Source organism: Nicotiana tabacum, chromosome 2 (assembly GCF_000715075.1).
Source record: "Nicotiana tabacum cultivar K326 chromosome 2, ASM71507v2, whole genome shotgun sequence".
Lineage (NCBI taxonomy): Eukaryota > Viridiplantae > Streptophyta > Magnoliopsida > Solanales > Solanaceae > Nicotiana > Nicotiana tabacum.
In genome coordinates this window covers 33,103,969-33,117,111 of record NC_134081.1, presented here as the reverse complement: position 1 = coordinate 33,117,111, position 13,143 = coordinate 33,103,969, and positions in this window count along the sequence as shown.

Here is a 13,143-nt window from a genome sequence, read left to right as displayed (position 1 = left end):
AAGACCTCATGAGAGAGGCTTAGGTACCTGAAAATAATGAGATAAAGAGATCTCAATAGGTTATGTATTTATTGGGTAACGATGAAACCGATATAAAGTAATCGTTGACGATATTGTTGATATAATGTAGCACTCAATATTATTAATATTGACGAGAATCTCGAGCTCAAATCTGTCATGGAATTTGGACAGATAAATGATTGGCCGAATAAAAAATACGTAATCAAGATTGATTTCACCTGAAAAATTTGAAGTTAGAAGAATAGTCCCAACACCTAAAAGTACAAAGCCAATGGAGGTACAAATATATTCTTGTGCAAAAAGTGATTCAAGTTGATAAACATAAAAATGACTTGTGGCACAAGATTTTTCGTAAATATCCTGGCATTAATTATATGGAGGAATTTTCTCCTGTGGTGGATGAAATCTTTTTCAGGTCTTAATCTGGCAATACATGAAAAACTTGATATGTGTATAATAAAAATTCTTGAAGGATTTAAATTGTTCTGAAGCACATAAAGGTTTCCAGAAAAAATTGTTAAATAAAGTTTCAACAATTCCTATATGACATATATAATTTATTTTTTGTGTCTTAGTACAATTGGTGCACTTATGTTTCTTGCTAGAACATAAAGGGTCGAATATGTAAATGTGGCTAGTGATTCAAGGCGTTCATAAAATGGTTAACAAGGAGATTTCGAGGAATTTGGCAGGTCGATTGCGCAAGGTCATGTTAGTAAGGAAGAAGGAATCTTGGTAGGTTCCAGAGTTATGCAATGGTAGCTTCAAGCTAAGTGGGAGAGCCCCACCGTCTATGATTAGATTGCATGTTTATCTACTTGTGAGGTTTCTGGTTATCGGCATGTTGGTGGGTTATTACGACTAAAGAAAGAGGACATCAGTGGTGATTTGAGCCAAGGATTTGAGGAATGTGTGCTATAATTGGTCTTATCGATTCATGTTCGGGCTTTGGAAAGACTCGGAGTTTATGCTTTGCGTAGATATGATTTACTAGGAAAGTGATTCAGCCGGGTGCTTCTTTGAGAGGATGTTCATGTGCTAGCAGAGCCTTGGGGTTTGATTATATTTGGGACCAAGTCAGAATGGGTGACTCTCAACAACGGTCCTAGTGGATTCAAAAGTTAAAGTGTGGTGCTTAAGGATTTCGAGTCCGTAGTATGGTTAAGTATTGAGATGTTGCAGCGGATTATAAAAGGAGCTTAGAGTGTTCTATGTTATCTTCGGTATGCGGTGTAGAAGTGGAAGAATGGGAGAAAATAACTTCGGAATCATAGGGAAATTATCGAAATGAGTGTACCCGTTGAAGATGCGAATATGCGCACAAGGAAAATGTGTGATGGTTCGTGGGTTTTGAGATAGCATGGTCTCATGAAATAAGGTCACTCCGGATAAGTGCGGATTTGGGTTCATGATGTTTTGAATGGAGCTATTATTATTCCTAAGGCAAATCCGGAGTAAATTAGAAGAAGTGGCTCGGTTGGTAATGGTTGAATCAACACGGTTATGGCAGTGACCAGTTTCTCCAGCGTGAAGTTATACATGTGGTTTGTGGTTGTACACTTGGGCTTGAGCACCACCACAACTTGGTTAATTTGGGAGGTATTCGATTCGTATGGCCTTGTTATGTAAAGGGATTTTCCGAAAAAGTTATGGCAGTTTAGATTACGACATGAGGTTGTATTTTTTGCGGTTTGAGAATTTAGTTGCGTGTTGTATTGGTTCTTCTGAGATGAGCTAAGTAAATGGTTTCTATACGATAAAGTGTTTATTCTATTAGTGGTTCAGGAGTTATGGTGAAATTCTTGTACCATCGCGTATTGGCATTTTAGGTGCAGTGAGCGGCTTAGGAAAAATTGGAAGCCGAGGATCAAGGTTGCAGTTCGGTGTTGACAAGAATGTCACGAGCTCGGATGATCATGGAAGAATTTAGATGTTTAGAGTAAGATGGTATTGTCTTTAGCGTCACCTGAGATCGGTGTCCTATGTAAGAGGCTTTGTGTACTGATTGAGAATTCTTGATTTGCTTTACAGCATTAAAGTGGCCGGCTGTATGGAGGTGCAGACTTGTTACCTGGTGCGGAAGGTCACGGGAGTGCGTCCTACGGGAAGATTGTGTAAGTGTGACATGTAGTCACCTAATTGATTAAAGATTTAAAACCAAGTATGAAGATTGTGGTACTATCGCTAATGTGAGAATTTATGTCTGAAGGGTGCTTGGTTCATTTGATTGTGGGTTGTGGAAGTTTGTTCCAGAGACGGTTGTTCTTGTATGCCATGGGAAAAAGGGCTATTGTGGATTCTTGAAAGGTTATTAGCCCAGTGCGGTACGATCGTCTTGAGGTCCGTAGATAGATCTAAATGTGAATGTGGGATCTATATCAATCCAGAAGTGTTCATTTCAGCATAGCATTATTTCGGAGGGTTCTTCGGACCTTGGATGTTATTTCTGTTGTCGGCCCTTCCGTGTAGTCTCTAGTGTTCCATGTGGGTTGTGAGGCAGTTTAATTATTCGCACTCGTATTGATATCCCGTATAGGTTGTGGTGTTATATGAGCAGGATGGCTCTCGAGATGCAGGTCATTTATCGCACCTTAGTCGTGCTTGAGTTTTGTAGCTTATGGCGCTACCCGTCTCCCCAGGATTTGTATTATGCACTTAGCGTGCTTATGGTTGATATTCGGGTATTTCGTGTGTATGAGCGTTACGACTCGAGGTATGTTTTCCTTATATTATTATGTGTGGACCGGGTGGCACGCCGCCACGGATATGCTGTTTGGATCGGGTGGCACGCCGCCACAGGTATCATGGTTGGATCGGGTTGCACGCCGCAACGGTGTGGTATTGAGTACAATTTCCCATATCTATTATGGTGTGTTTTGCCTCTCATTTCCTGAGGAAGGTTCCTAACATCCTTTCGGTTGTTTAATTTAGCTACGTGAGTCGAGTAACTCTTTCCAGAGTTCGTTTTTCCTTATGTATCACATTCGAGTTTGTAGCTTGTTAGCACATTATGGCATCATATGAGATATTTGGCAGTGTCTGAGGTGGCTTATTGCCTGAGCAGCTTGTACTGGGTGAGATGAGATTTTTGGACCTGGGATTAATGCGATCAGATTTATATGAAGCATATTAGAGAGCAAATATCGTCATTCGGTTCATAATGAGGTAATGGTTCTAGTCAAGAGAATAAACCCAATGATTTGTTTGACTCGGCAGTTGGTTATGAATTTCTGCACATCTCTTCCGTTGTGGCAGCATTCTAAGTGTTGGAACAGGACTTATACGTGTCATGAAGTGTATTGTAGACATCAGATTCTTGGAATTTCGGCCATTGTTATCGGAGGATGTTATTATGATCATGTGAATTATGCGGTGCATGGTAAGAATTTAGTAAGGGTACACAATCGTGTTTGGTGCAGTGTGTAGTGATTGATACAATGTTCGTATGTTGGAAACAGGCCTAGTAGAGAATTCCGTATGTTGGAATTTGACTCTAAGACTTACTTGGCTAGATAAAGAGGAAGATCTTTAGGTTTGCTCGAGCAAATGTACTCAACTGGGTTATGGTAGCACGGGTAGGCGCACGAGGTGTTAATCAACGATTTCAGACAACGCCAGAGCAGTTCTTAGCACGTTCGTGGACGAACATATGTTTAAGTGGAGAGAATGTAACGACCCGACCTGTCATTTTTTGCTCTAGCACGTCATTCAGTGGTTTGAGACCCCGAGCAGCTTCACTTCAGGTATTATGACTTGTGCGTATGGTCGGAATTGAATTTCGGGAAGTCCAGAGTTGATTTGGAAAGAAAATTCTAATTTCGGAAGCTTTAATTTGGAAGAATTGACTAAGGTTTGATTTTTGAGTAAACGACCTTGGAATCGGGATTGGAAGGTTCCAACAGGTTCGTTTGATGATTTTGGACTTAGGCGTATGTCCGGATCGGGTTTTGGATGAACCGGGAGCATTTCAGCGCCTATTGTGGAAGGTTGGCGTTTTGGAAGAATTTTATAAATTTGAGTTGAAGTGCATTTCAATGATATCGACGTCAGTTTGGGATTCCGAGTCTAGGAATAGCTCCGTATGATGATTCCGGTCTTAGGAGCGCATCCAGATGTGGATGTGGAGGTCCGTAGGTCATTTTGGGGTCATTTGGGTGAAAGTTGGAAATTTGGATAATTTTGAGAAGTTTGACCAGGAGTGGACTTTTTGATATCGGGGTCGAATTCCAATTCCGGAAGTTGAAGTAGGTCCGTAATGTCAATTATGACTTGTGTGCAAAATTTGAGGCCAATCGGACGTGATTTGATAGGTTTCGGCATCGATTTTAGAAGTTTGGAATTTCAAAGTTCATTAAGTTTGAATTGGAGGGTGATTCGTAGTTATGATGTTATTGGGCGTGATTTGAGGCCTCGACTAAGTTCGTAATGTGTTTTGGAACGTGTTGGTATATTTGGTTGAGGTTCCGAAGGCCTCAGGTGGATTTCGGACGGTAAACGGATCGAGTTTGGACTTGGGAAGAATAGCTGAAGCTTCCAGCTTCTGGTGTAACCACACCTGCGCAGAGGTAGCCGTAGGTGCGAGCTCGCAGGTGCGAGCTATGAGCCGTAGAAGCGAAAGAGTGAGGGCAGCCCAGCCACCGCAGGTGCAGAAGTTTTGGCGCACCTGTGTGACCGCATGTGCGAGGGAAGTAGTCACAGAAGCGGATGGGCTCGCAGAAGCGGCCCTTTTTGTCCGCAGATACGGAGCTTGGCCAGGTAAAGGCAATGCGCACCTGCGAGGGTTTTGTCGCAGGTGCGGGACTGCATATGCGGCCAAGGCACCGCAGGTGCAAAAATTGCCTGGGTAGTGAGGTTTTTAAAAGACAGGATTTGGCCATTTTCCTCCACTTTTCATTTGGTTGGGCGATGTTTAGAGCTCTTGGAGGGGAGATTTTCGTGATCTATGTCAAGGTAAGTGATTCCCTCCTATAGCAAGTTAAATACTTGGATTATACATGGATTTAGACTTGTAAATTTGTAGAAATTTGGGATTTTGGTAGAAAACCTAGAAATTGATATTTTTGAATTTTGACCACGAAATTGGACATGAAATTTGGAATAAATTATATATTTGAGTTCGTGGTGACATGGGTAAAGTTTATCTTCGAAAATTTTCAGAATCCGGGCACGAGGGCCCGAGGGTGATTTTTATCGACTTTTCAAGAGAAGTTAGGAATTTTTGTAAATTTAATTATAATGAGTATTACAGTATATATTTATGGGTTTACACATTTATTGGCTAGTTTTGGAGCGTTGAGCATCAGTTTGAGTTGTTGGAAGGGTTTGGTAGCCGGTTATGGAATTTCGGAGTGAGGTAAGTCTCTTTTCTAACCTTGTAAGAGGGAATTTACCCCATAGGTGAACTTCATTAATATGTGTTGTTATTTGTGGGGGCTACGTACGCACGAAGTGATGAGAGTCCGTACGTAGCTACTATTCCTGTTTGTGTCCGGGTAGTTTTAGGTTTACACCATGCTTTGTGGACACCGTTATTTGATTATATTTGTTAATTGTATCAAATGGAACTAAGTCAAGGATTTTAAAGATTTAAAAGCTTCAAGTTGAATTGTCTTTATTTTGAAAAGAATCAAGACAGAGTTATGATTAATTAATAATTTATATTTGACCGCGTCGCAAGTATGATTCGCAAGCGGGGTATTTCTTCTACTACTCTCATGGGAGCGGGCCGTTCGCCTCGGCAGGTTAATTGATGCATCTATAGTTCGTACCGTTCGAACCTCAGCAGTGCACGATTTACATTTATGTTGGACCGGGCCGAACGTCCTCGGTGAAATTTTGTACATGATAATAGAAATGGAAGTCCCTTTTATAATTGGTATAAATTCATTATTTGAAAGATTATTTGTTTTAAATGAAGGAAGTGATTTGGGTCCTTAAATAGGGTGATGAATTGTTCAGTTATTTCTTATTCTGAGTTTTATTGTTATATATATCATGCTTAATTAGAATTTCATATTATCATATTGTTGGCCCTTAGTAAGTGTTGAAGTCGACCCCTCGTCACTACTTCTTCGAGGTTAGGCGGGATACTTACTGGGTACGCGTTGATTTACGTACTCATGCTACACTTGCTGTACATTTTTGTGCAGGTACATATATGTCTAGTGGCCTTATGGGCGCAGAGGCGCGGTTATTGCGGGGACTTAGGTGAGCTGCATTTCACGTTACGAGTCCGCAACAGGCAGAGTCTACTTCAGAGTATTTATATTTTTCTTTCCAATTTGTATTCCGGACAGATATTGTATTTTATTTTATATTCCTAGTTGATGCTCATGCACTTGTGATACCGAATTTTGGGCGATTATGAATTGCACTGTATTGAAATTTTTAAATATATTATTATGTATTTTGTAAACTCCATCTTTTACTATTTAATTGAAAGAAATATAATTTCAGAAATATTAAAAATAAGAATCAAATTAAGTAATTATTTTTGGCTTGCCTGACAGCGGTGCCCGGCGCCATCACGACCTTTAATGGATTTTGGGGTCGTGACAGTTTTATCCCACTGGGTTTTCATGGCAAGTTTTTTAACGAGGCAGCAAACAATGTGTATTACAAGATATGTGTACTATTTTTCCTTCACTAAATTTTTTTTTCATAGGGTTTTTTCTTAGTAAGGTTTTACTGAGACACATTATCTGTGGACATCCAAGGGGAAGTGTTATGAAATACATATTATATGGATGTCCACTAATCAAATATAACTACCACTACTCTTTTCCATTATGTAGATAATCCCCACTACTTCTTACCATTATGGTTGTAAATCTCACACCTCCATAACTTCCTCTATGATCTTCCCCCCTTGATCTCAATAGTTAATACCATGTTCATGATATCCTTTTGTATTACCTAAATATCATCCTATAAATAGAGGGTTTGGGCATCACATTACACACACTCGAACACTTGATAAAATAAGAAAGTTATCTCTTCTTCTCTTATTCTATTACTTATCTTCTTATTTTATATTGTTAGTTTGAGCTTAGTTTCGTAACAATATTTATCTCTTTCTATTCTTTATTTTTTACTATTTTAGTAATATGATATTTTTCTATTTTCTAATATCTATCCTATGAACTTACCTATATAATAACTAAATTTTATTTTAAAAATAAAAAATATTAATCAAGCATAAAATTTAATAGCGTTGAATAATGATAAGGATGAGTAGAATAAATTTTAAAATAAAATAATTTACTCTTATCGATAATTTTATTAATAGAAATGAAATTTAAAAAATCGAGAATAAAAAATAATGAGAACATTATAACATATACTCAATGTATGTAATATGAAAATTTATAATTATTAAAAGTAAAGGAATATTTTATAACAAACTCCTAAAAGATTATCTATTTACCACCGAGAAAATATAACTAAATATATACTTAATGCGTGTTATATTAAAATAAAAATCATTAAAGTATATAGATTTTGTGATAATTTTATAAAAGGACTATTCTATTTATAGTTTTACTAAATTTAAATTATAATTCATAAAACAATATAACATAATTTAAGTTACAGGTAAAATCATACAGAAATAGCATATCAAAAAAGATATAGGAAGGAATTGAAAATGACAAAGGTAAAATAGACCTTGTGTCAGTTAAAGGGAGGAGAATGAAAAATTTTCAAAGTAGAGGGGGAGGGGGGAGTTGTATCACGATCCAAAATCCAACTAGTCATGATGATACCTAACCCAACCCGCTAGGTAAGCCAATAACCAATTATCCAATTTAATGAGATTTATTAAGAGAAGAAATGATAATACAATTGAACTATTATACAAAGGATTTCCCAAGGACTGGTAGTACAAATCATGAGCTTCTAAGATTTAGATTTTTACAAGACTGAACTGAAATAATTACAACATCTGTTGAAATGTAAATGAACAAAATTCGAATCTAATGCTACCAAGGACAAGTGATAGCCATAACTGGAAAGCAGGTACATTTTCAGATCCAGCTCCCACTGTACGCAGCAACCTCAACATCCAACATCTGCACACAAGGTGTAGAAGTGTAGTATGAGTACAACCGACCCCATCTACTCAATAAGTAACAAACCTAACCTTAGGTTGAAAGTAGTGACGAGCGGGACAACAGTCAGAGTTCAACTCCAATAACCAACAATATTTCATAACAATATAATAAAGATTGTACAAGACATAGCTCAGCTCGTTCACAATTACGGAAAATAGGCATGCTTTACAAGTATAACAGTAAATCTCAAATCTTTCACCGAAAACACCAAAAATATGAATAAGTTTGAAAATTGTGATTTTTCCCAAAAACTTTCAACAACAGTTAAGAAGTCTCATTATCAGATGGCATGAGAAAAGTACATTTCTATGCCTACATGTCAATGTGCATGTGAATGTCACAAAATCGTGTAGCATGAGGAAATGCATCTCTATGTCTGTATGTCAAGTATGCACGTTAGATGCAATGCATCACAGTGATGAACTCATGTACTCACACTCTCGGAGTACTCAATATCACGGTCTCACACTCCCACTCCTTACGCTCAATCACTTAGCATACTCAGTCACTCAGCACTATATGGTACCCGCTACGGTGCACAACCCGATCCCATCATGAATCAATAGAACCTGCGCTCACTGTGGGTGTGCAGACTCCAAAGGGGGAGATCCTGCCCAAGCGCTAATATAACCTGTTGCGGCGTGCAACCAGATCCACATATAGCCCTAAGGCCTGTTGCGGTGCATAACCCGATCCACATATAGCCATAAGGGTTGTTGCGGCGTACAACCCGATCCACATATAAATAGCCATAAGTCTTGTTGCGGCGTGCAACCCGATCCACATATATGTATCCATAAGGCTTATTGCGACATGCAACCTGATCCACATATATATAGCCATAAGGCTTGTTGAGACATACAACCCGATCCACATATATATAGCCATAAGGCTTGTTGCGGCATGCAACTCGATCCACATATATATATAGCCATAAGGCTTGTTGCGGTGTGCAACTCGATCCATATATATATAATACCTGATGCGGCGTGCAACCCGATTCCATCAATATCACTCACAATCCGACCCTCAGGCACCAACTCAGTCATCAATCTCTCTAGTCTCTCGGGCTCACAAATCTTATGCCAATCAGCCCAATAATGACAACAATATGATGTGACAACGAATGATAATAGAGACTGAAATATGATATGTAAATGAATGAACATGACTGAGTATGTAGATGCAATTTAAGCAAATAACTCAACAGCATAGATGACCTCAGTAGCTACCAACGGAATAAGCATATAGCCTAAACATGATTTCTAGTATGATTCACAACTCAATTTCTCTAACATGTGGAAATTTCATGGATAAAAACAAGATTAAGTAACTACACAGTATCACTGAATCAACAGAGTCATAATTCACTCGGTGCACACCCACATGCTTGTCACCTAGCATGTGCGTCACATTAACACTAAATACATAACATTTATATTCAGGAGTTCATACCCTCAGCACCAAGTTTAGAAGTGTTACTTACGTCGAACAAGCCAAATCCAATACCGAGCAAGCCAAATAATGCTCCAAAAATACAATCCCGCACGTACTGACTTCCAAACGGCTCAAAACTAGGCAAAAGAAACTCAAGAACATCAAATAATGCCAAAGGAAACAAACCCAATCGATAAAGGTTGAATCTTTAATCAAAACCCCAAAGTCAACCAAAAGTCAAAACCCGGGCCCGCACCTCAGAACCTGACAAAATGCACAACATCCGACAACCCATTCAATTATGAGTCCAATCATACTAGCTTCACTCAAATCTGACTCTGAATCGACGTTCAAAACTCAAAAATTCATTCTATGAAACTTTAGGCAAAACCCCCCAATTTCCTCTTTAAAATTCATAATCCAAATGCCAAAATTGAAGATAGATTCATGAAATATATCCGAAACCGAGTAGAGAACACTTACCCCAATCCATGTGGCTCAAAAATCGCTTTAATCCGAGCTCCATAGCTCCAAATATGAATAAAATAGCCAAGCCCTCGATATATAGCTTCTGCCCAGGTATCGTCGCATCTGCGACCCACTTAGCTGCTTCTGCAACAAAAGTTCCGCTCCTGCGAATGACCACTGGTAGCCTGCCCTCGCACCTGCGGCAGAAAGTCCGCTTCTGCGATCACGCAGGTGCGAGTAAATAAATGCGGGTAAATATCTGCGATCACTGATCTCGGCCAAACCCACACCACAATTAAGTAGTGTGGCGATCGATGCAATAATAAACCCAACAAAGGTCGGGATCGAATCCATAGGGAGTTAGAATATGGGATTAGGTGTATATTTAAGTTAATTGCAAGTTTTGGCTCTATTGTTTGCAAGTATAAAACTAAGGACAATATTTTTGGTTTTGAGTTTTTCAAATGCTTAAAAGAGACTAGGGTCATGACTTCTACCTAGGTGGTTATCTAATGGGTTGTAAACTCTAGGGAAAATTTGATTAGTTGGGGTCGTGATGTAGCAATCACATCCGGGTACTCACTCTATACCTCTCGGTAGTTTGAGTGATTTTGCCCAATTTGGCTTTCTCAAGTCCAATTGGGTATTTGCACAATACATGTGATATTAGCCCAAGTCGGGTATTACTATCTCTAGGTTTAACCCTTTAATTGGGGCTATCAATTTCTTGAGTTCACCCAAATTTCTTGTTAGCCAAGTTTTCCTAGACTTAGTCTCTCTTTCTCAAGTAAAGGCTAAGTTGAATAGGCATGAATCAATGCTTGCAACCATTGATTCTAGGGTTCAATCATGAACAAGGCTAAATATCACTAACCCAATCAAAAATAAACCCTAAATTAAACACCAATCAAATACCCACATTAAAGGTTGGGTTACAACCCTAGCTAAATATTTAGCTACTCATGAAAAGTATAGAAATCAAATAAGAAATTAAGATAGAATGCATATAAATTGATTAGGGAAAGAAAATCTAATGTACAGATATTAATCTAATACAAAAATCCTCAAAATAGCAAAGAAAACGGCTCAGGTGCTCTTCTCCAACGTCACTTCCCCTAAAAATGACAAAAAGTTCTATTTATACTAAGCTAAAAATATCTGACAAAAATGCCCCTGCGAAGGTTGTGCGGCTACATAATTCTGGTGCGGTCCGCACATTGAGCTTCTGCGGCCGAACAATTATTGTGCGGTCCGTATTCTTGGAATTTTGGGCTTGGATCTTCGGGGCTTCTGCAGTCCGCATAAAAACGAGTGCGGCCGCGCTTCTGATTGTGCTGCCGTATAAAAATGATGCGGTCTGCACTCCTTGATTTTGAACTTGAATCCAACTATCTGATTCTTCACTCCTGCGGACCGCATAATAGTGAGTGCGGCCGCACTTGATATTCTACGGCTGCATAATTTTGGCGCGGTACGCACTCCTTCAGCTTGCCCAAATACCATTCTTTGAATCTCCTCTCTGCGGACCACATAATAGTGAGTGCGGCCGCACTTGATATTCTGCGGCCGCACAATTTTGGTGCGGTCCGCACTGCTGGCCTTTTTGTCCTGTTTTGGTTCTTGTTCACTTTTGACTCATTTATGAGTTGATTTTGACTTCTTTGGCTCATATCCCAATATTCCTGCAAGTAAACACATTTTGTTAGTTTCCGGGAATGCCTTTAAGCATTTTTGAGCTAAATCGCAAGTAAAAGAGAGCAAATAATCGGTCAAAATCCCTACTTATCAATTCCCCCAAACTTAAGCTTTTGCTTGTCCTCAAGCAAATAAGGCAATTCCCACCTCCACTAGAAAAAGAGATATTTCAGCTGGCTTAAGGTAAATCAATCACACATCAATTGGGACCAACAATTACCCACAACACATATGAATTATCAACAATGCAATGGTTTGACTTTTTGAGTACAATAGTTCTAATGTGACACTAGAGCATCAAGAGTTGACTCTATTCATCAAGGAAGCTCGCTCTTTCACATAGGACATTGTGGATCCCAAACTCCTCCTCCTCTACTCTCCATTATCACATCTCACTTTAGAATGCAACACTCGATACAAGGATTGTGAAAAGTTCGCTCATCTCTCTCAAAAGAATGCCACAAGTCCGGCTCTAAGTACCATAAGCTTGCCCCTCATGTAAATCACCACTAATATAAGCTCACTCAACTTGAAATCATGTAGGGCTTTTGCGGGATGTAATCAAGGCTTTTGAACCAAGGTAGGACTTGTTGGAATATAATGTTTTCATCTTTCCTTAAGCACTCCATTTTCTCTTTTCGGCTCATACTTTCTCGACTCTTTGAGTCATTTTCTTCTTCCTCGGGGGAACTAGAGAGACGTAACGTCACTCTTTCTTGATCATGACATTCATTTTTCTCCTTTTCTATTTACTTTAGCCTTTTATCCCTACTTTCTTTTGAATTCCCTTCAACTCTTCATTTTATTCACTTTCTTTTTGGCATTTTTCTTTTTTTTTTCTTTTCCTTCCCTTTTCTTCATTTCTTTCTCTTCTTTGTACCTTTTATCACTTCAACATCCTCGTCTCTCCCCCCAAACTTATGTTTTAGCCCATTGTTTCTCAAGAATGCTAAGGAAAGATCGGGTGCCAAGAGAGGGTCACTACAGAATGGATAAAGGCTTGTAACGTGGTTATTGAAAGAAAAAGGCTTCGGCTCAAAGGGGTTGACTAGGGTTATCACATTGGTAGGCTATGGAAGATTTCAATTTCAAATTGGATCAAAGAGAGCCTACAATCATTTCTCAAGCCAAGCTACACTTAAAATTTCGCCTAGAAAAACACTCGGGGCAAGTTCTAGACTATTGGCACGGGAACTTGGACTTGCAATTCAATACCTCACCTCTCACACTGCTGGATTGCTAAAGAGAATGGAGTCGAGGGCCCACAACAACCCTAGCTAATATTGAGAATCACAAATGGCTCGACTGGACCACTCGATGATTGTTTGAGTCAACACAAGAGTCTAAAGGTCATAACTAGAGCTATTTTATGCCAATAACTTTGTTTTTAATCATAAGGTCAGAGGTAAAT